Source organism: Pleurodeles waltl, chromosome 8 (assembly GCF_031143425.1).
Source record: "Pleurodeles waltl isolate 20211129_DDA chromosome 8, aPleWal1.hap1.20221129, whole genome shotgun sequence".
In the NCBI taxonomy this organism is placed as follows: Eukaryota; Metazoa; Chordata; class Amphibia; order Caudata; family Salamandridae; genus Pleurodeles; species Pleurodeles waltl.
Genome location: NC_090447.1, coordinates 796187864 through 796210246, shown reverse-complemented (window position 1 = coordinate 796210246; position 22383 = coordinate 796187864).

Sequence of the window (22383 nt, the reverse complement as noted above, 5' to 3'; positions counted from 1 at the left end):
AAGGCCCTCCAAAAGTGACCCACAAAATCCCCCCAGGACTAATGAGAATGTTTTGAACCGTCCCTGACTCTCAACCTGCAATCTTCTAGGGTGAAGCCATACTTCTTGACAAGAGTCTCCTTCATGGTGGGACACTTCAGCCTACCCTCTTCTCTAGGGTCAGTAGGGTGTCTCTACCACTACCAGGTACATGCCTCTACAGGACAGCCCCCAATTTTCCTCAGGGATCCTGTGTGCTACTGGAGGGACCTCATACACCTCAAACCAACTGCCCATGTCATCCCTCTTTCTGAAGTCAGTCAAAGTGTGGATCTTTCCTTCAGCACTGGACATGGTACTTTTGCTGCCACCATTCTTGTCAGACTCCTCCAGTTAGTTAGCCTACATGTCAGCTCCTTGAGACTGAGCTCATTGGCTAGTCCATTCTCCCCCATTGCCAGTTTCTCCTTGGCTAGGGCTGTCTCAACCTCAGCACTCCTCTCTTTTGCCAGGGCTTTGTCAGCCTCATCCCTTCTCTCCTTTGCAGTCAGTTGGGCCAGTTGGAGTTACAGGTCCCACTCTGCCTGTCTGTCCTTTAACTCCTCAAGGGACAGGGTGTGTGAGGAGACATTGCTTCCTCTCTCTGGGCTGCCTCTCTCCTTTTGAGCCTCTGGAAAGTCATTATCCTCTGCCTCCTTCTCAGGGCCACTGCCCTCCTGGGCCTCTAGATCATTCTGAATCATTCAGGAGCGACAGGGCTTTGGGTTCTTTAGGATTCTAAAGGAGTCCTCCTCCTCAGAGTCCTCGCAAGAGCCCCCTTTTGTTTCTCTACCCCAGCATTTGAACTCAAATGAATGTAGGGGCAGTCTTAGGTCCAGATTAGTGGCTCCTCTATTCACAGGCAGCCCCCTCTCCATGCAGAAACTAGTCAACTTCCTCCTAGTGTAGGATGCAAGGCAGTTGAGATCCATTTCCATTCTGACAAGGTCTCACAGGTGCAACAACAACAAAATAGTCCCTCGTTGATGATGATGAAGCAAAAGTAAAATTTTGAAAAATGGACAATAGAGAAAAAAAGGAGAAAAAAGCTTGGAACCGTCTTTAGATATGGATGCTAATGTACACAGAATTACTAGGAGGTACTGCACAAACACAAGACCTATGCTCACCGTTGATCACCAATGTTAGAAATTTGGGCCCTCATTCCTACTTTGGCGGAAACCGGCTCCGAATGGAGCCGGCGGAGTTGCTGGTGTGCGACGGGTGCAGTTGCACCCGTCGCGATTTTCAGTGTCTGACAAGCAGACACTGAAAATCAATGTGGGACCCTGTTAGGGGGCCCCTGCAGTGCCCATGCCAGTGGCATGGGCACTGCAGGGGCCCCCAGGGGCCCCACGACACCTGTTCCTGCCAGCCTGGTTCTGGCGGTGAAAACCGCCAGAACCAGGCTGGCGGAAAGGGGGTCGGAATCCCCATGGCGGCGCTGCTTGCAGCGCCGCCGTGGAGGATTCACAGGGGCAGCGGAAAACCGCTGGCTTCCCTTTTCTGACCGTGGCTTTACCGCCGCGGTCAGAATAGCCCCAGAAGCACCGCCAGCCTGTTGGCGGTGCTTCCTCCGTCCCCTACCCTGGCGGTCTCGGACCGCCAGGGTAGGAATGACCCCCTTGGTGTCTGACTTGCAGAAGTATGCCCCCTTTCTAAGTAGGGACCACAAACTTAGCCAGGGTAAGTTAGATACACAACCTAAATTAACCTGTGGTCACCATTTGGTAGATAGGCACAGAGCAGCCAGACCAAACTTAAGAGGCAATGCGTAAAGTATTTGTGCAACACTTAAATTACAGTAACAAAGTGAAAAACACCACAAAAGACTCCACAACAGATTAGAACAATAGAGAATATTTATCTGAGTAAAACCAGACTAAAAGAACAAAAATGCAATACATAGAACTCGAGATATGAGTTTTTAAAGAATAAACTGCAATGTAATGCTTAAAAGTCAATAGCGCTGACAGGTACTTGAGGTCACACTAGACTGGGGTAAATCCAAAGCTCAGGCTGACCGCGATGGAGGGAAGTCTGGCCCATGTAGGCCCCACATAAAAAAAAAAACCTTGGAGGAAGCAATCGTCTGCATCGAAGATTTCTCATCCAGTCAGGTAGATGCGTCATTGTAGAGCCTTGCAGTCGGATCCTGCATTGGCATCAAACCTCTTTCGATGCAGGCTATGCGTTGTGGTCGAGCCATGCAGTGATGTCTTTGGATTGGGCATGCGTCATTGTCAAACCTCACAGTTGGGTTCCGCGAAGTCATCAAATCAGCACTGCATCGGCTTCAAAGGTCACTGCTGCAGTTCTGGCAGCGCATCTGCCTTGATGTGTTGATTTTTTAAGATAAGTACCGGCAGAGTCCTCTCCCAAGACTCAGGACTGGATTTGTTACCCCTTGGCAGGGCAGGTCTCACAGTGGCAGATTCCAGCAGCTGAAATAGAGTTGAGGGAGGTCTTTGATGGCCCTGAGACTTCCAGAACAGGAAGCAAGCCAGGAAGCCCATGGAGTCACTTAGTTCTCCAGAGGATGTAGAGAGTTAAGTCCAGTTCATCTCACTCCCAGGCAAGAGGCAACAGGTAGCAGGCCAATACAGCAAGGCAGTTGAGCAAAATGGCAGTCCCTCCTGGCAGTACAGCAATCCTTCTTCCTGGCAGAATGCCCTTAGATTCAGAAGTGTATTTCTGAAAGTGTTTTTTTACTCATAATGGATGCTCCCTTGTGTCTGAACAAAGCTAAACCTCTTTGATGAACTATAATGATAGGAACACACATTTCAGGGCTTGCTTTTGCCCATTCAAGATTTGTTTGGGTGGTATTTTACCAATTCAAAGCTGTAGTACTGTGCCTGAAGTGGTGAAAGGCTTTTGTCATGTATCAGCTTGGCAAGGATGGCACTGTGCCAATCCTATGCTTAAAGATTTTGCTGTACAAATGGCAAAAGACTTTGGACCTGATTTAGATCTTTGCGGTTGCACCACCAAGATGCGTTGGCAGTGGACCTGAGAAGACTGTCAAGTCGCGGCCTTCTGCCTGCCATATTTAGTTGTTACAGCTCTGCAGATGGTGTACTAGCAGCAGTTCACTGATGAGGGACTCAATGGACATCCTACATTTGCAGTGGCTGAAGAATAGAGGTAAGTCACACAAACACTCACCCTACTTTTGCCATATGCGTCCCCCTGCACCACACAGGACACAACACACCACATACAAACCCATATCTATTGCCATACCAACCCAACACAGACCTATTGCAAACACACATTGATGGATGTCCATGACACAACTTACACACACCACACACCCACACATGACACAACCACAACAACACACTCATCTACACAAATAGATCAGAACTACACACATTACAACAATGATCACCACACAACACCACTCACCCGAACGTTGCAGGTAGCAGCACAGCACACAACACAACATACACAAAAACACCAATGCCATATGCAAGTGGCACACATACTGACATAACCACAGCATCTACTCAAGCTCCCTCCACCTCAAACAGCCACTCATATTGTGCACACATATTGACACACAACTCGCAGCACAACATGACAGGTGCAGGTCCCCGGCAATGTGCACACATGGTCACAATTGATAGGTGTGAATGTACCGTCATTGTGGTGCAGGCATTCATACATCAATGAATGACACCATAATGACAGTTGTGTATGTGTGTGATATGTCTTGTGTACCAGTGTGTCCCCACCCATGTCTGACCTATTTGTGTCCCCGACATATGCATGTCACAGTAACTTAAAAAATATTGTGACATTAATATTTCTGCAGTCTTCCTGTGCCCATGTGCAGTTACCCCCCAACGTACACAGCCAATGCAGGTTTCCAACCTTTGTGTCCAGCGATGTGGGGGGACATGTTTTCTCTGTGGTCCAGTTTCAGCAGCAACAGAGGGTGTAATCCAGTCAGAGGTGGAATGGGGAAAAAAGATGGCCAGTTCCCCTTAGATGTAATGCAGGCCCTTTGTCCCTTTCTAGCTCGGTGTGGATGGCATTCTGCTAATCCTATGCTTCAAACTTTGCTAGAAAGACAGACATTTGAGGTAAACAAATGTAGAGTATCGCTGGTTTTGCAAGGTGCTCCTTACTGGAGCTGCTCTCCACCTAAACTTGGGAACTACCCAGAATTCTCTCTTCTTTTTTGCATATATATATATATATATATATATATATATATATATATATATATATATATATATATATATATATATACACAAAACCATAGGAATTCAGCAGTTATAGTTAGAGCTATTTCAAGTTACTATAACTTGCGCCCTAAGGTAGCTATAACTTGTGCTCCCGCCATGCAAAGTTTTCTCTTCAATAATTTGACTACTTATGTTTCATGGATATTTTGAATGATGCTATAAAAGTTTTCATGAGTTCTGTAATATCTGGGGTAATTAGCAGTACATGGTGAGGACACGAGTAATAGTTACCTTCGGGCGCGAGTTTTAGGTACACGAAATAACTCTAACTATAACTGCTGAGTTTCTATGTTTTTGTGTGAGTAAATTCAGAAGCTAACTATAATATCCCTACCTTTGGTTTTCTCAGGGAATGACTATCTCTTTTTTAAAATAGAATAATTTTATTTACTATATATTAATCCAACCACTGCTGTGCACGGCCTTTAGCCGTGCGCTGTGGATGTTGGCCGCAGGGCCTGGCCTGCATCCAGCCCTGCGGCCAACCCCCTAAGCCACCCGACTCTGTTCCACTTAAAATGAGAAACGTTCTGACAAATTGAAAAAACAATATTTGACAAGTACAAAGAGTGAGATAACCTTTCTGTATGTACCTTAAATATTTGAAGTTGGAAAGAAATTAAAGCTGAGAAAAGATAACCAACACACTCAGTTTTGCGTTAGAAAAAGTTTACCGCCGGCTAGTGCCATTCCAAGATGCCGGCCGGGCATCTTATTTATGGAATGGCACAATCCTGCTCAAAGGGTGGGCTAACATCATGGAAAATTGCATTAGCTGGGTGGGGGTGGCAGTATGGGAGAAGGGGGTTTTGCACCACAAAATGACATTAGGCTGGTTAGAGTAAACATAGATGACTCTAGCCAGCCTAGCATCATTTCTTGGTGCTAAACCTACCATACCACATGACTCCTGTCCTATAAAAGACAGGAGTCATGCCTACCTCCCCAATGGCCAGCACAGGGGACAAGGGTCCCCTGGGCATGGCCATTGCACCCAGTGCCATGTAGGGTGCCCATTTCAGGGGCCTCAATATCACTTTGAAAAAAATAATAAAATACTCACCTCTATTTACCTGTACTTACCTGGAATGGGGTTCCCCATCCTCCGCTGTCCCTCTGGTGTGGATGGGGGTGCCCCTGGGGCCTGGGGAGGGCACCTGTGGACTTATTCCATGGTGTTCCACAATGGAAATAGGCCCACAGGTATCCTAACGCCTGCCCTAACCCAGGCGTTAAATAATGGTGCTAAGCAAGCTTAGCGCCATTATTTAAGCCCACCACCCTCCTGTGCACCACGCTTCTAAATCCTTGTATGATGAGACCATTAAAATAACAATGTCTTAGAGAGAGAAAGTGACAGGATTGTGGGGAGAGCTTGAAGGCCCCCACAGTCCTAGTTGGCTCTCTACGTCCCGCAGGAGCTGGCATTGCTCCCGCATGCAGGGAGCTGCTACAAAGCAGCTCCCTGTGTGTGGGAGCAATGTTTTCCTCTTTTTTTCCTGACCTCATGTCTGCAGGCACGGAAAGAGATGAAATCTCCACTTTCAGCAAGCAGGAACATTTTTACAGCTCCTGCTTGCTGAAAGTAAAGTGTTAGCTTCTGTTTAGCTGGAGCTGTGAGCTCCTGCCAAGCACAGGCAAATAGCTACCTCCCTATGGTGGCCAACTGGGGAGGTAACAGGAGCTGGCAGTGGGGGGTGGCAGTCCCCACACCAATGTATGGCTCCAAGAGGGGGACTGCGTGGCCCCCCTCCATATTTTCAACTTTGTACCAGGGAGGTGGTGGGCCTCAGGGGTCTGCACGGACCCCCTTCTTAAAATCATGGTGCTCATGGTAGATGAATTTAAGAGCAGGAGAGTTTCTCTGTGCCGCTGATGGCTCTGTGAGTATTCTACTTTCTGTTCCTTGTAGGCAGTTTTCTGCCATTTACTGGGAGGTGCCTGGACACCTTCTCATGCGGTGGCCATATTAAGAGGGTGCTAGCCCTTTCATTATTTTGTTAATGATTTCACCTTTCACACAATTATTTTAATTGTATTTTCTTTACCAGTAGTAACCAGCCACATGGGAGCCTGTGACTGGTTTCAGGGGTTGCCAGAACCTGGTTCACTTCTTCTTTTACCCATGTGTTTTTCTAATGTTGGCACACTGCAGAGCCATTTGTACCATGCCTTCTGCCATGCCCCCGCTCATAGTGGATAATTTCAAGGGCAGGAGAGCTCGTCTGCACAGCTGACAGCTCCGAGAGTGTTCTACTTTCTGTTCCTTGCAGGCAGTTCACTGTCATTTAGTGGGAGGTACCTGGCTCCCTTCTCACGCGGCGACCATATTAAGAGGGTGCAAGCCCTTATTTTATTTCATTTATGATTTTTCCTTTAACATGATTATTTTAGCTGTATTTTCTTTCCCAGTAGCAACCAGACACAAGGGAACCTGGTTTCAGGGGTTGCTGGACCCTGATTCGCTTCTTCTCTTACCCACTTTATTTTTACTGTTTGGCGTGCTGCAGAGCGCTTTGGACCATGCCTCCTACACCCCCCCCCACTCATAGCTGATGATTTCAAGGGCATGAGAGGGCACCCACACAGTGGATTCGCGCAGTGGGCATGCCATGGGCATGCCGAAGACACACCTAATGCAAACCCGTCTGCACCCGTCTGCGCCCAGATCTCTCTGAGCGTCAGGCCTCCTGGCAGTCTAACAGTGACTTATACCTGCAAGTTGCTGCTTACACTTAATTCAGGTAAAACCACTGGTTGTGACCAGCTTAAGCCCAGTACTATAACCAAGCTTGACACCTCCATTTATCATCACTGCGGCCTTCAATTACATGCGCATTGGTCTAATACTCAGAGTTTGTGCATTGCTGCTGCCACAACTTCCTCCCCTCCTCTGCCACAGCTAAACAAACCAAAGAAGATATTAATTGGCCTCCTAATTAATACTTGTTCCCTAGTAAAACACACTACATCTGCTTATGGAGACTCACAAACCTTCCCTGGCCTTTGTTACTGAGACTTGGTCTGACCCCTCCACCGGCCCTGATATTCAGACAGCCCTGTCATCTTCCAACAAGACAGACTGGGAAAGCACGGAGGTGGCCTGGCAATTATATATAAGACTGATTTATTAGCCTTCTGAAACCCTGTGCCATCATCTATCTGAGGCACTCCCCTTTTCTATTACAGTGTCCAGTAATCAAACCTTCAGAGGTATGGAGCCGCCTTTTCCCAGGAAATTAGCAGCCTGACCGAAGCTAACATTCTGCTCTCAGATTACACTGTTTTCAGTGATTTTAATTTCATCCTAGAAGACTTAGTGGGTAAGGATATAGTAGCACTTCCACAGACCATGTCAGGTTTAGTAATTCCAAAACTCCTATTTGGCTCCAAACACTCAGCAGGGTATACATTATATGGGATTGTTACCAATAACACCACACTCTGCAATATTAGGATCCATCCTATGACATGGAAAGATCATAATGATATTTCACTTGACCTAAGCATTAGTCACCTAGAATCAGTTGTAAAAGCCTCCCCCAAAGCACTGGTTCCCTGGGCTTGGGATACAATTTTACCTTCCCCCTTTAATAATATGCTAATTGACTCTCTCCCTGCCCAATCATAGAGAACCTTGATGCAGCCGTATCCTGCTACACTACATGGTTAGACTCTGTTGCTCTTGCCTTGGCTCTTACAATCACAGTTACACCTAAGAGGTGAAATATAACAGCTCCTTGGTTCTCTGAAAAGCTCCTGGCCCTTAAACAAAGCTGTAGAAGACAGGAGAGGAGATGGAGACAAGGAGGTTGAGAAGGCCAAGTATAAGATCTGCTTGCCTCGCCCTCGCCACTGTCCCACGTATCCGCAGAACCACCGCAGGAGGAAAATCCTTCACCTACCTGGCAGCCAAAGCATTGAACTCCCTCCCCGCACACCTAAGAACTACCCAGGACCATCTCGCCTTCAGAAAGCGCCTCAAGACATGGCTTTTCGAGCAGCAGTAACCCACCCACCCCTCCCCAGCGCCTTGAGACCCTCTCGGGTGAGTAGCGCGCTCTATAAATGCATTGATTGATTGATTGATTGATTGCTTGGTTGAATATAAAGCAATGATTGATAAGGAGAAAGCAGCATATTTTACTAATAAAATAGAAGCTGCCACAAATTCTACCTAAGAACTGTTTCACAAGGTTACTAAACATACCACAGCCCCTACCAACCACCTTTTTGTATCTCTTTGGTCAATTTCTTCCAGCAAAAAGTTGAAGTTGTTTATGGAGACTTTGTCTCCCTAACCTCCTCATCTCACTCCACCCTGGCCCCTCTAAAACCTTAGGTGAAGGGCTTTGCCTTTCAAATGTTTGCATTCCCCTCCACAGAGGAAGTGATGAGACTTCTCTACACTACTAAATCAGCCCCCCGAGAGTGGTGAAGCTCTACTTTCCAAGATTTTTTAGATCATGTTCAAACTTGGATCCTTCCCAGCTTCCTGGAAGAAAGCCTCTGTGATTCCACTCATAAATAACCCTAATCCGGACTCTAAGGACACATATAGCTATCATCCTATATCATGTTTACCCTTTCCAGCTAAAATTGTGGAAAAAAGTATCAACAGCCAATTTGTAGAGTTTATTGCTACGCACAATATTCTTGATGATACCCAGTTTGGGTTCTGCAGCAGGCACAGTACAGAGGCTGCACTGATTAAGGCTATAGAGGAAATCAGATGGTCCCTTGATGGGGGAGGGAGCGCTGCTCTCATCCTGCTTGATCTGTCAGCGGCCTTCCATATGGTCAACCATGGGCTGTTGCTCAAGCGCCTCTCTAATGTCGGGATTATTGGAGTAGCATGGGACTTGTTGAAGTCTTTCCTCTCTGACCCCAACAGGTGGTTTGACTTGGTGAATTTGTTTCACCATCCTTCTCCATTCTTTGCAGGGTTTCTCTGGGATCCTCGCTTAGCCTAACCCTTTTCAATGTCTATGTCACCTCACTGGCAGCTTAATCAGCTCTTTTGGCTTTTTGCTTACATCTTATGTGAACAGCAGACAAATTGTTGTCTCCTTTGCCAGCAAAGATATCAAAGTCAGATCCAGATTTCGCAACTGCATGTGCACAGTCAGTACATGGATGACTAAAAACTATCTGAGACTCAATTCAAGCAATTCAAGCAAGACCGAAGTATTGCTCTTTGGACCAAAGACCTCCTTTTGGACAGATTCCTGTTGGCCACAGGAATTTGATCCACTAACGGTAGCCAAAACCCTCAACTTCAGAATCTTAATCGATGATAGATTGTCCTACGCTGATCATGTTAAGGCGATGAAACTCCTCAGTATTTTTTATGCTCAGGTGTCTAAAAAAGATTCTTCCCTTTATTCCTAAATATCTACAGAAACCGGTTGTTACCTCATTGGTAATGTCCAAGTTGGATTACTGCAATGGCCTCTTTCTCTACACACAGCAGGCTGTACTAAACAAACTACAAACACTGCAGAATGCCGCAGCACACTTTCTTCTGAATATTCCCAAACATCACTTGATTTCCAAACACATCAAGAAATTGCACTGGCTTCTAATAAGGCAGAGAATTGCTTTTAAGGCACCTTGCATTGCCTACAAAGTACTCAACAACCAAGGCTCTGCTGTTTTGAATGATAGCTTAAAGTGGCACACACCAGGAAGGACACTTAGGTTGGCATCCAGCATAATGGCTATTGTCCCCAAGATTAAACACTTGGCTTGGGGCAACAGAAGCTTCTTTTGCGAAGCTACCAAGGTATGGAATCATCTGCCTATAACCATAACTCAGCCCCAACCTTACTGGCCTTCAGAAAATCTGTGAGAAATTGGCTGTTCATCACTGACTTAGACCTATCCCACCCTTAGGCTTCTCAGCCATCTTGAAGGAACTCTGCCTGGGTGGCCATTTAGCTAGCACCAAGACACCTATGGTTATATGTTGTGCTCTCTAAAATGCCTGAACATAACGTAACATTTTGTAGCCCCAAGGAGGTGGCAGTCTCAGGGGTCTAGGAGGGGGGTGGTTCTGCAGGACCCACCATTACTTTTTATATATGTTTCGCTGGGAAGGTGGTGCCCCCTACTCATACTTTTTGGACATATCCCTTTGGAGGTGGCAGTCCGTGGGAAACTAATCGTTATATAGTAGGTTGCCAGGTGTTGGTCCCCATGGGACGGAGGCATGCAGCCTGACGCATACTTTGTCAATATAGACCCGGAGAGGTGGCGGGCTACAGGAAGCCCCCCAATTACATTATTATATTTTAGCCCCGCACCACCTGGGTACGTATTATGCATTGCCCTGGGGGGGTGATAGTCCACGGGCTTATAGAGCCCTAGGAGGGGGGCCTGGTATGCACCCCTCCTTTTTTTACTACATAATAACCCCGAGACCTGGCCCACCTAGGGATAGTTACTGAGAAAAGTGGGAGACCTTTTTTTTTTTTTTATCTCGCTGGGTCAAAACGTGAATTTTGCAGATTTTTTTTTTTTAATAAAGCTTTTATGTCTTTGTGGGGCCCAGGAGGACCCTGCACCAAGGCTAGGGGGGTTGGGGTACACGTACCTTGCCCCCTTTTATTTTTTTTAAATTTTTTTTAAGAGTCGGCTGAAGTGGAGTCTCAAAATGGCTGCCAACACTTCCTGGTTGAAGCAAGCTGATTTAAAGTGCCACACCATGAGCGTGAAGGAGAACACAAAATGAAACAAGTTTGCTCGCTGTCAAACGTACCGACAAATGTGTAGCGAGATCGCCCTGCGTAGGAAATTCACATGCAATCATCCTTGCAGTCATCCCCAGGGCAACCATGTTCTTTTACGTGTATTCAAACTCATGAAAATATCTTTACTCACTGATATATTGAATCAATTCCTTTCATTGCTCTGCAGCTATTTGCCCAATGATTTGCACTATGAAAATATCCCCCATGCAATAGAACTGATGCCACATAAAATAAAAATGAAAAGTAATACAGTTTTACATAAGCGAGCCAATTTAAAGTGCCAAGACATGAGTGTGAATTAGAACACAAAATGAAACAGAAGTTTGCTCACAGTCAAACGTATTGGCAAATGTGCAGCAAGATCGCACTGTGTAAGAAAGAAAATTAAATGTATCCCAGAAACTGTGCTGAAAACATGGAGCCTCGTATGTTTTCAGTAGTTGGCCCATGCACTCGAGAAGGGCTAAACACTGGTAAAAACATTACACATTCCTGCCTTTCACAAATAAAATCAAGCAATTTTTTAAAGGCAAACCCACAAACCAACTAAACAAATTGGCATGTGGTGGGCATGATTAAAAGCCCATGGAGAGATTACCGCAGGCTATAGTGCTTGCGCGCTCAACCCTAAAAATATGTTTAACTTCAATAAATTGTTTTCAATAGGCCTCAATGGGCTTTGCAAGATTAATGTCAACATTTTTTATGCTAATCCTGCAAAGATCCAAACTAGAGTCAAAACTTTTGACACTAGTTACCCTAACTACCACCATGGTGCAGCATATTTTAGCTGCGGCGCACACATGGTGGCGTTAGGGGAGGCACTAAGGGGCACCAGAAAAATGGCGCTGCACTGTAGGCAGTGCCACTTTTCTTAAATCAGGGGCTTTGTTTTACTTGTTGTCAAATTACACTATGAATGGTGAGCAACCTAAAGTAGTGAAGTTTCTACACTAAACTAAAAGAGTAATGTCACACATATACATTGACTCACAAAAAATTATCTTTTTGAATACCCCCTAGTGTATAAAGCGTTAAATCAGCCATAGTCGGGTTCAAAATATTAAAGCTGCAGTTTGATTTTTGGAGCATTCCCCTTTTATTACAGAGACAGTCTAAATTAACATTTAACTCACAAGGGTGACAGTGACAATACTTTCCAAATATATACTTACTACAGGTGACAAAGAGTGATGAATATTGGGTCCATTCATAGGACTGGGGAGTCTACCAGTTAAACAGGCTACTTACTCATTTTTAGGGTCGAGTGCAAAGCGCTCCGTCTCTGGTGTAATCTCTCTGTGGGCTTTTAACCACGCCCACGTCAAGCCCATCAGTTTGGTTGATTCGTTGGCTTGGCTTTTAAAATTCCCTTGATTTAATTAGTGAAAGGCATGCATATGTCATGCCTTTTCCGGTGTTTAGCCTGCCTTGAGCCCACCAACCAACTACTGAAAACATTTGCAGCTCCATGTTTTTTGTATGGTTTCTGCACTATCTTTTTCACTTTATTTCGTAGCCAGCACGATCTCCCTGGGCAGTAGTAAAGCGCTTTGCATGACATTGACCCTGCTATATGGATAATTGCACTTTTGCTGGTTACTTGGATAATTGCACTTTTGCCAATAGGTTTCACTGCAAGCGAGCTTCTATTTTCATTTTGTGTATTTGCTTTGTGCACATGGCAGACGTCAGCTTGCTTGTGTGAAACTGTTTTACTTTTCAGCTTATGTGGCAAGAAAAGTCCGGTTAAGAGTTTACAACGCTAGTAGCTTTAACTCGAGTAAGCTCGAGACCCATTGCATTGCAAATGATTGTTTTCTGTGCACTTGTGTGTGATTTACTTACTATTACAAAATAAATTGAGTGCAGCACAAAATTATGTAGCTAATTTATGCCTGCATAGCCCTTAGAAAACCTAGGTCTAGAAGTTACAGTCTACTCAAGACTTTTCTGGAGTGCAGTTTTATGGGACAAATTCTTGATTTATCAGTACTTCCTATAGGGTGATCCTACACATACTATTCTTGAGGGTTAACCTAGAGAAGTTATGAAATATTTGCTGTTGTGGCACTGTTTAAACAATATCAAAATGCACATCTGTTTTCTTGTGATACGGTTTAAACAATATCAGAGCGGGAATCCGTACTGTTAAAACAATATTAGGATAGTACCAGTCACCTTTACCATTTGAAAACGCATAAGATTGGCCTTTTCTCTTTGTTTCATCCATGCCCAAATGTTGTATGGAATATGTTAACTAAAATTACTTACACATCAACCCAAACTAAGGTATGATGTCACTTTGTGTTGCATCTGAAAACAAGAAAACATTTAAAAATAACATAAATTACATTCGTATTTAATTCCGTATTATGATGTTGAATACTTTCCAGCATAGTCTAATTATGCAGGCAATTTACTGTGTCAGTAACAGTAAGGAGCCACCCCGTTAGACCGACTCCTGCCACTTCTCCATTTGCAATGTGTGTACTGTGACCCTATACAATGTTAGTGTCGAATGAGCTACAATTTAGTTAATAACTGTGTGGGAGTGACCGAATCTCAAAATGCAAGAGGCAGGAGCTAAATGCACGCCAGAATTTTCAAAAAGAATAGAAACCTCATAAAATATGGAATATAAGGTAGTCTAAGAATGTATTGCAAGATTAACATTCATCCTTTGATCTAATAAACTGGTTGCATGATTGTGTAGCTATTTTGTTTTTACTTTACTGTAATTTCTTCCTAATATTCCTGGCTAAGGCACAACATGGAAGAAACATACACAATGAGGAGCACGTGAGTGGAGGGCATTAGCAATAAAGCAGTTTCCGTGACAACGGTGATTACCACAACCTATCAGTAGGCTCTCTGTACTTTCTGCAGGTTGTTGTTATTTAGTTTTTCTGGTCTACATGGCACAACGTTGGAGCATCAAACAATAAATTGCACACTAAAACCTCAACATAAAGATGTTAGCTTCATAATGCACTAGAGACATTATGCGGGTGTTCACAGAGCCATGTAGTCTCCTTGTCACAGACCTATTTATTTAATGAGGCTTCCTCGTGCTCCGACGAACTATGCTGTGACTGATCTCACTGCATAATTGACTCCAACGCTGTCATAAAAATAGAGGCAAGCAATCATGTTCACTTATAATTTTTACGCACGTAAAAAAACTAAAAAATAAAATAACGACAGATATTCTTAAAGAAAAAGGTGAAATGATTAGCTGGCCTTCAGAACAGAACGAAGGCTGGTAATTGAGGGCACTGAGGAAGGTTAACACACCTCCGTGAATACCGAATCCTATTCTACAAGACGAATATATGACTCATACCTTGTCAAAAGAAACACTTAAAACAACTCCTTGAGTTGCCACACTTCCATTATAAAGCCTTTTTTCCACAATTGATCGTTTTATGTTAATTGTACAAAAAAAAATATCTACAAATGTTGCTTGGACAATTCAGGAGCGTATTGCTGGAAGTCGAATTTTTGCACAAGCGACACAGTAAATTACACGAACGAGTGGCGCTAATTTGCACGGAGAGTTATTGACCATCATATTACAGCAAAAATAAACATTTAGATTTTACATAGGAAAAAATACAGCCAATTACGCTTTCACAAACTGCATCCCAGCAAAACGAAACAGACCAACTCACAGTGAGTAACATGATGCAGAATAGCACCTGAGTGAAAAATAATGCCCCCTTACAATATACGCAATCTATCAAATCCCGCTAAATCTAAGGATAATCTCTTACCTCTAGAGCGAAAAATAGGGTATTTTTGAGAAAAGTAACAGAATTCAGACAAGAAGTTCTGTACTACATAATAAATAGAGAAGCAGATTTAGCAACACTTTGCATTACATTTTCTTTACACCAAAAAGAAGCCTGAAAGAAACACTAGCAGCTCTTTGTACTACTTTTATACAGAGGCATCCCATGGGTGGTACATTGGCGTCACACGCTACCACCCATAATTTTTGAAGCAAAACCTTATCAAATAACAATGGTTGCCAGATCTTTGCGCCAGAAAAGGGATACAGATAACTGTTGGAAATGGGGTCTCTGGTTGGCAGTCAGTTTGCACTCTGTCCAAGCAGAAACCCTCACTCTAGTGAGGGCAATAGAGATACACACTTAAGATGCACACCAAAATAGCCCCTTCTTATCCCCTTGGTGGCTTGACACAAGCAGTCAGGCTTATCTCAAAGGCAATGTGTAAAGTATTTGTACCAACACACAGTAATACAGTGAAAACACTACATAACGGACACAACGCCAGTTTAGAAAAAAAGCCAATATTTATCTAATCAAAGAAGACTAAAATGACAAAAATCCAACATACACAAGTAAAGTTATTAATTTTTAAATTAAAAAGAGTCTTACTGTATACAAAACAGTAAATGTGTTGATGTTACACAAAGTACCTCGTTTGTGTCAAAAATAAAGCTGCACAGGTGAGCGCGCGTCGGAAAAGTAAGTGTTACGTTGACTCCTTACTTGCAAGTGTGTCCGTGCATCATTTCTTCTCTGGTCAGGCAGGCAATGTGTCATTTTAATCTCCCGCAAGAGAGCGCTGCATCGATTTCCAAACAGACACCTCGGGTCTGGGCAGCTCCACGTTGATTTTGACACCAGCGACAATGCATGCAAAATACAGCTGCAAAGTGATGAGGAACTCCGCTGCATGGGGCTTGCATCAATTTCAGCAGCCACAAGCGGATGTTGCGTCGTTTCTCCAGCTGTGATGCAGGTGATGTATTGATATCCCAGCCCCAATGGAGGTGGTGTGTCGATTTCTCAGCCACAATGCAGGTGGCACGTTGTTTTTACAGCCAAGTTGCAGGTGGTGTATCAACTTGTTCCCCACACAGCTCCTGTGCGTGGATTTCCAATTTGGTTCTGCCAGCTTCACCTTTCCAGGGCCCAGTGTCTGGAGTGGGCACCACTTGGCAGGGTAGGAGTAGGAGTCTCAGCAGAGAGTCTAGGTGCTGGCAGATGATGTCTTTGGTGGCCCTGAAATTTAAAAAAAGGAAGCAAGCTCAGTCCAAGCCCTTGAAGACACTTCGCAAGCAGGAATATACCACAAAGACCAGTCGTTGTCCTCTTTCATGCAGAAGCAGCAACTGCAAGCCAATACAGCAAAGCACAGGCAAATGGGCAGTACTCCTCCTCCAGCACTTCAGCTCTTCTCCTTTGCAGATGTTCCTCTTGAGTCTAGAAGTACTCTAAAAATCTGGGGTTTTAGGTCCACTACTTATACCCCTTTCTGCCTTTGGAATAGGCAAACTTCAAAGGAAAGTCTCTGTTGTTCAACAGATTCTGCCTTGCCCAGGCCTGGCCCCAGACACACACCAGGGGGTTGGAGACTGCATTGTGTGTGGACAGACAGAGCCCATTCAGGAGTAAGTGTCAGCTACTCTCTCGACTGTAGCCCAGGTGACCCATCAGGATATGCAGGTGACACCCCAGCTTCCTCCGTGTTCTACTGTCTAGTGGAGATTCAAAAACAGCCCAACTGTCAGTCTGACCCAGTCAGGGAATACACAAGCAGGCAAAATCACAGAATGGTTTAAGAAAGAATGGCCACTTTCTAAAAGTGACATTTTCAAACTGACAACCTAAAAATCAACTTTACTAAAAGATGTGGTGTTATATTGAGAATACAGAGACCCCACACTCCACATCTCTATCTGCTCCCAAAGGAAAACCGCACTCAAAGGATATATAAAGGCCGCCCCCATGTTAACCCATAAGAGATGTAGGTCTTGCAACATTGAAAAGCTAATTTGGCAGTATTTCACTGTCAGGACATGTAATATACATCAGTACATGTACTACCTTTAACATTCACTGCACCCTGCCCATGGGGTTACCTAGGGCCTAACTTAGGGGTGCCTTACATACATAGAAAGGGAAGGTTTGGGCCTGGCAAGTAGTTACATTTCTCAGGTTGAAGTGGCAGTTTAAAAATGCACACAGACACTGCAGTGACAGGTGTGAGCCATGTTTACAGGGCTACTCATGTGTGTGGCACAATCAGTGCTGCAGGCCCACTACTAGCATATGATTTACAGGCCCTGGGCACCGCTAGCGCACTTTACTAGGGACTTCCTAGTAAATCAAATATGCCAATCATGAAAAGCCAATTACACATACAATTTCCACAGGGAGCACTTGTCCTTTAGCACTGACCAGCCGTTGTAAAGTGCCCAGAGTACCAAAACCAGCAAAAACATATCCCATAACACAGTCAAAACATGGGAAGCAGAATCAAAAAGACATGGACCACGCCAAGGATGCCAGATCTAACAGGTGTCCCCCCAAGCTGAAAGTAGGAAGAACTGCCCACCCTCATGGGAGTTTTCATCACTAAGGTGGAAGAATCAGGACAGACCATCAGCACTGGCGTGCTCTGTTCCAGGGTAGTGTTCCACCATAAAGTCCATCCCCGGTAGGGAGATGGACCACTTCAACAGTTTTGGGTTCTCACCTCTCATCTGCATTAACCATCTCAGGGGCTTGTGGTCTGTCTTAACCCGGAAGAGAGTCCCAAACAAGTAGAGTCTTAACTTCCTCAGTGCCAGACCACAGCCAAAGCTTCTTGCTCAATTGAACTTCACCTACGTTCCCGGGGATTGTAGACACCTACTAATGAAGGATAAAGGCTGGTCTAGGCTTTCTTCATTTAGCTGTGCAAGTACTGCTCCAACACCATGCTCTGAAGCATCAGTCTGCATGACGAACTCCTTGGAGAAGTAAGGTGCCTTCAGCACGGGTGTCGTGCACATGGCTGCCTTCAGTGCATCAAATACGGTCTGGCAAGCCTCAGTCCAGATCATCTTTTTGTGTTGTTTCTTAGAGGTTAACTCAGTCAAGGGGAAAACAACAGTGCCATAGCACCTTACACACCTCCTGTAGTATTCTGTGAGACCCAGATAGGCTTTCACCTCTGTCTGGGTCTTGGGAGGCTCCCAAGCCAGAATGATGTAAATCTTTGGTTGTAGGGGTGCCACCTGGTCACTTCCCACCTGGTGTCCCGGGTAAACCACAGATCACTGCCCTATCTGGCACTTATTAGCCTTAATAGTGAGGCCTGCCATCTGCGGAGCTTTCAACACTTTGCAGTGGTGCTGCAAGTGTTCCTCCCAGCTGGAGCTGAACACTGAAATGTCATCTAGTTAGGCTGCATTGAAATCCTCCAACCCAGCCAAAACCTGGTTAACTAACCTCTGAAAGGTGGCAGGGGCATTTTCCATCGCAAAGGGCATAACCCTGAACTGGGAGTGCCCATCTGGGGTGGAAAATGCTGACCTCTCCTTTGCCCCCTCAGTTAAGGCAATCTGCCAGTACCTAGACGTTAAATCAAACGTGCTGAGAACCTTGGCAGCTCCCAACGGATCAATGAGCTCATCAACTCTGGGAATGGGGTGCGCAGCAGTCTTCATGGTGGTGTTGAGTCTACGATAGCCCACACAGAACCTGAGTTCTGGGATGGCACCGGGGGCAGCAGCCTTTGGAACCAGACTGTCCCCAGTGTCTACATCATGTGTTCACAGATGAGTGGCCCCTGGGGTCAAGGAGAACAAGGAGGCAATCTGTCCCAACACCTGGTGACAGTCCCTCTGTTGCTCTAGGGACAGTGAGGGGGAGAGGTTCACACACTCCACAGACCTATCTTTCTCGTGGACAGATTGGATGTTAGGAAGAGGCTCACACTCTTCCTCCACTCCATCATCTGTTGCCAAGAGCATTGCTAACTCAGAGCTCTCAAAGTGAGGTTTGAGGCAGTTCACACGGAGGACCCGTAAAGGGTTCCTAGGAGTCTGCAAGTGCACCAGATAGTTGACATCACTCTTGTGCTCCACTACCTCAAAAGGCCTGGTCCACTTATCTTGGAAAGTAAAGGACTCTACTGGGGCTATGACCCACACTTTCTGGCCAGGCTGAAACTCAACCAAAGTGGCATTCTGGGGATACCGGTGCTTCATGTCTTCCTGACTTGCTTCCAGGTTCACCTGAGTGAGTTTTCAGAAGCAGGTTGTCTGGTTTCTAAAGACCAGCATGTAACAAAAAAAAACCTGGGGGGACTTACTGGAGGCCTTCTCCGAACCCTCCTATAACAGACTTAGAGGTCCCCCTCACAGAGTGGCGTACAACAGTTCAAAGGGACTAAAACCAAGTCCCTTTTGTGGTACCTCCCTGTAAGCAAACATAAGGCATGACAAGAGGATGCCCCACTTATGCCTCAGGGGCTCTGACAAGCCCATTATCATGTCCTTCAAGGTTCAGTTGAATCTCTCAACCAACCCATTTCCTTCGGGGTGGTAAGAAGTGGTGAACTTGTAGGTCACCCCATACTCCTTCCACAGAGATTTCATATAAGTAGATATGAAGTTGGTACTCCTATCAGATACCACCTCCCTGGGGAACCCCATGTAGGTGAAGACCCCCATCAATGTCCGGCCCAACACAGGTGCTGTGATTGATCTCAGTGGGATAGCTTCTGGATACCAGGTGGCATGGTCCACCAAGACCAGGATAAACCTGTTGCTTATGGCTGTCTTGGGATCCAGAGGCCCCAAAATGTCAATGCCCATCGTCTCAAAGGGTGTACTGACAACAGGAACAGGTTGGAGGAGAGCCTTACATTTCCCCCCACTCTTGCCACTTTCTTGACAGGTTTAGCAAGACCTGCACTACGCATCAGAGTGCCTGCACATTTAGATCCAGTAAAAGTGGGAGACAATCCTTTTAAAAGTCTTGTCTGGCCCCAAATGTCCTGCCAAAGGCACACCATGAGCCAAACCCAGTAGGAAGGCTCTGAAGCACTGGGGTACCACCAGCACATGGGCTGCCCCAATGTCGAAAAGTACCATCTTTCTTGGCATGTTACCCCCATTTTTACCTGTATGTCAGTATGTTTTTGCTTGCCTTACTGGGATCCTGCCGGTCTGGACCCCAGTGCTCATAGTTTGTGGCCTAATATGTGTGTCTGTATAGTGCTTGACTGCGTAACTGAGGCTCTGCTAATCAGAACCTCAGTGCTTATGGTCTCTCTGCTTTTAAATTTGTCACTATAGGCTAATTACTTCATTTACCAATTTCAATTGGCACACTGGACCCCCCCTTATAAGTCCCTGGTATATGGTACCTAGGTACCCAGGGCATTGGGGTTCCAGGAGATCCTTATGGGCTGCAGAATTTCTTTTGCCACCCATAAGGAGCTCAGACAAACCCTTACACAGGCCTGCCATTGCAGCCTGCATGAAATAGTGCAAACACTATTTCACAGCCATTTTCACTGCACTTAGGTAACTTACAAGTCCCCTATATGTCTAACCTTCATTTAATGAAGGCTAGGGGCAAAGTTACTAAGTGTGAGGGCACCCTTGCACTAGCAAAGGTGCCCCCACATAGTTCAGGGCCATTTTCCAGGACTTTGTGAGTACGGGGACACCATTACACGTGTGCACTATTTATAGGTCAATAACTATATGTAGCTTCACAATGGTAACTCCGAATATGGCCATGTAAGGTGTCTCAGTCAGTCATTCAAAGATTCTTTATTCGGCAAAATGCCATAAAAGCACAAAACATTTTTATACAAATCAGAGGTTAAAATACATTTAAAAATATACAAAGCATTATTTACAAACATTTCAGCAGCATAGCCCACATCCAGATTTAATCACACTACCAATACTGCAGAATCATGTCAGTCCCTGAAAGCAATATCCAATCTCATAAGATTTAAAAAATAATACATTGGTACCCTTCAATTTTATGCGGAATCATAACAACCTTAAAGTGCGGAACATTTACCTAAATTATATAAACAGTATAAATTGTTTAAAATCACTAAAATATGCAGAATAAAGCGACACGTGCACACTTATAACTAAAATCACAAATTTATTTTAAAATCAGATCCATTTCCAAATTAGTACTATTGTACAACTATATCAACCAATTCATATTGTTTCCTGATAGCAATGGCAGATCTAATAAAATTTAATACAGGATAACAGATTTGAATTTCTGACAATTTTTGTACATGGATCATAGCATTTTATAATGTATGAACTTTAATTTATGCAAAAGAGGCAATATAAAAGCAGGTCTAGAGGAAGTATAAAGTGTACAAAATAGAAAAAACTGACATGTGCTCTGCTTAGATCTGGCATCACAGGGGCAAGGTGGAAGCCCTTTCTGCCTAATGCATTGTTTAGGGAAGGCCACTCTATAGTGAATTAAATTTAATCTAAATGATGTTAAGAAGGAACATATTAATGGACTCAAGAACCAAGTTAAATAGGGTTCCATAGTAACCACGGTTGAAATCTGGACATAAGGTTCAAAAGTTTTCAAATTCTGGGCACTATGAAGTCTAAGGCTCAGGGTGTATTCAAAATGCCATAGTTTCACCACCTCCTTAGCATTTATTGGCAAAGACTCTGGATTTGTAAACATATTCTCGAGCCCCAAGTTTTGAAAAGATGTTTGCAAATATGAAAGCCTATGGATTTTATTTGATTTGGCCAAATTTAAACAATCAGTCATACAGTCTTGAATCAGGCCAGCCGCAGGGTTTCTCCAGCATCTAAGCCACAACAAGAGTGGGGCAACAGCAATCAGATCTTCTATATATCGTAAACCCAATTCCTCAAGGCAGATGGCATTTGCTATGTTCTTTGGTACAATCAATAATCTGCAGGCAAAATTATTCTCAACACGTTGAAGTAAACCTGCTTTGGCATAGCCCCATATGCCCGCCCCCCTTATGTAGCTGCTGATATACACTTTGATTGTAGAGTGTAATGATCTGAGATATTGGTGTATGTCCCAATTTGTGGGCGAAGCGAAATATCGCCTCTATATTTCTCACCAGTTGCTGGGTCTTATATTTACGATGGGATTTCCATAACATAGAGGAACTCACGTACATGCCTAAATAACAAAAGTCTTTCACCTTATTAATTATATTACCTCCCAAGGTGAGTTGTTTGGACCTTGTATTTCGAGGGCCAGGCGTCATTACATACGTCTTTGAGAAATTTTGAGAAATCATGAAAGTTAAAAAAAGATCCAGCAGGCCTTGAAGACCGTTAGCTGTGCGCGCAATTAATACAGCACCATCAGCCTATAATAAAACTGGAAGATGTCTCTGTCCCATCTTAGGGAAATCTTTACCATATTTTATTAAAAAATCATAGAGCCCATTAATATATAACAGAAATAAAAATGGGGCTAAATACAACCTTGCATTACTCCTCGTCTTGATGGAATAGGGGGTTCTGTCACCAAGGTGTCTAAGATCCTGGAATTGTCCCCCCA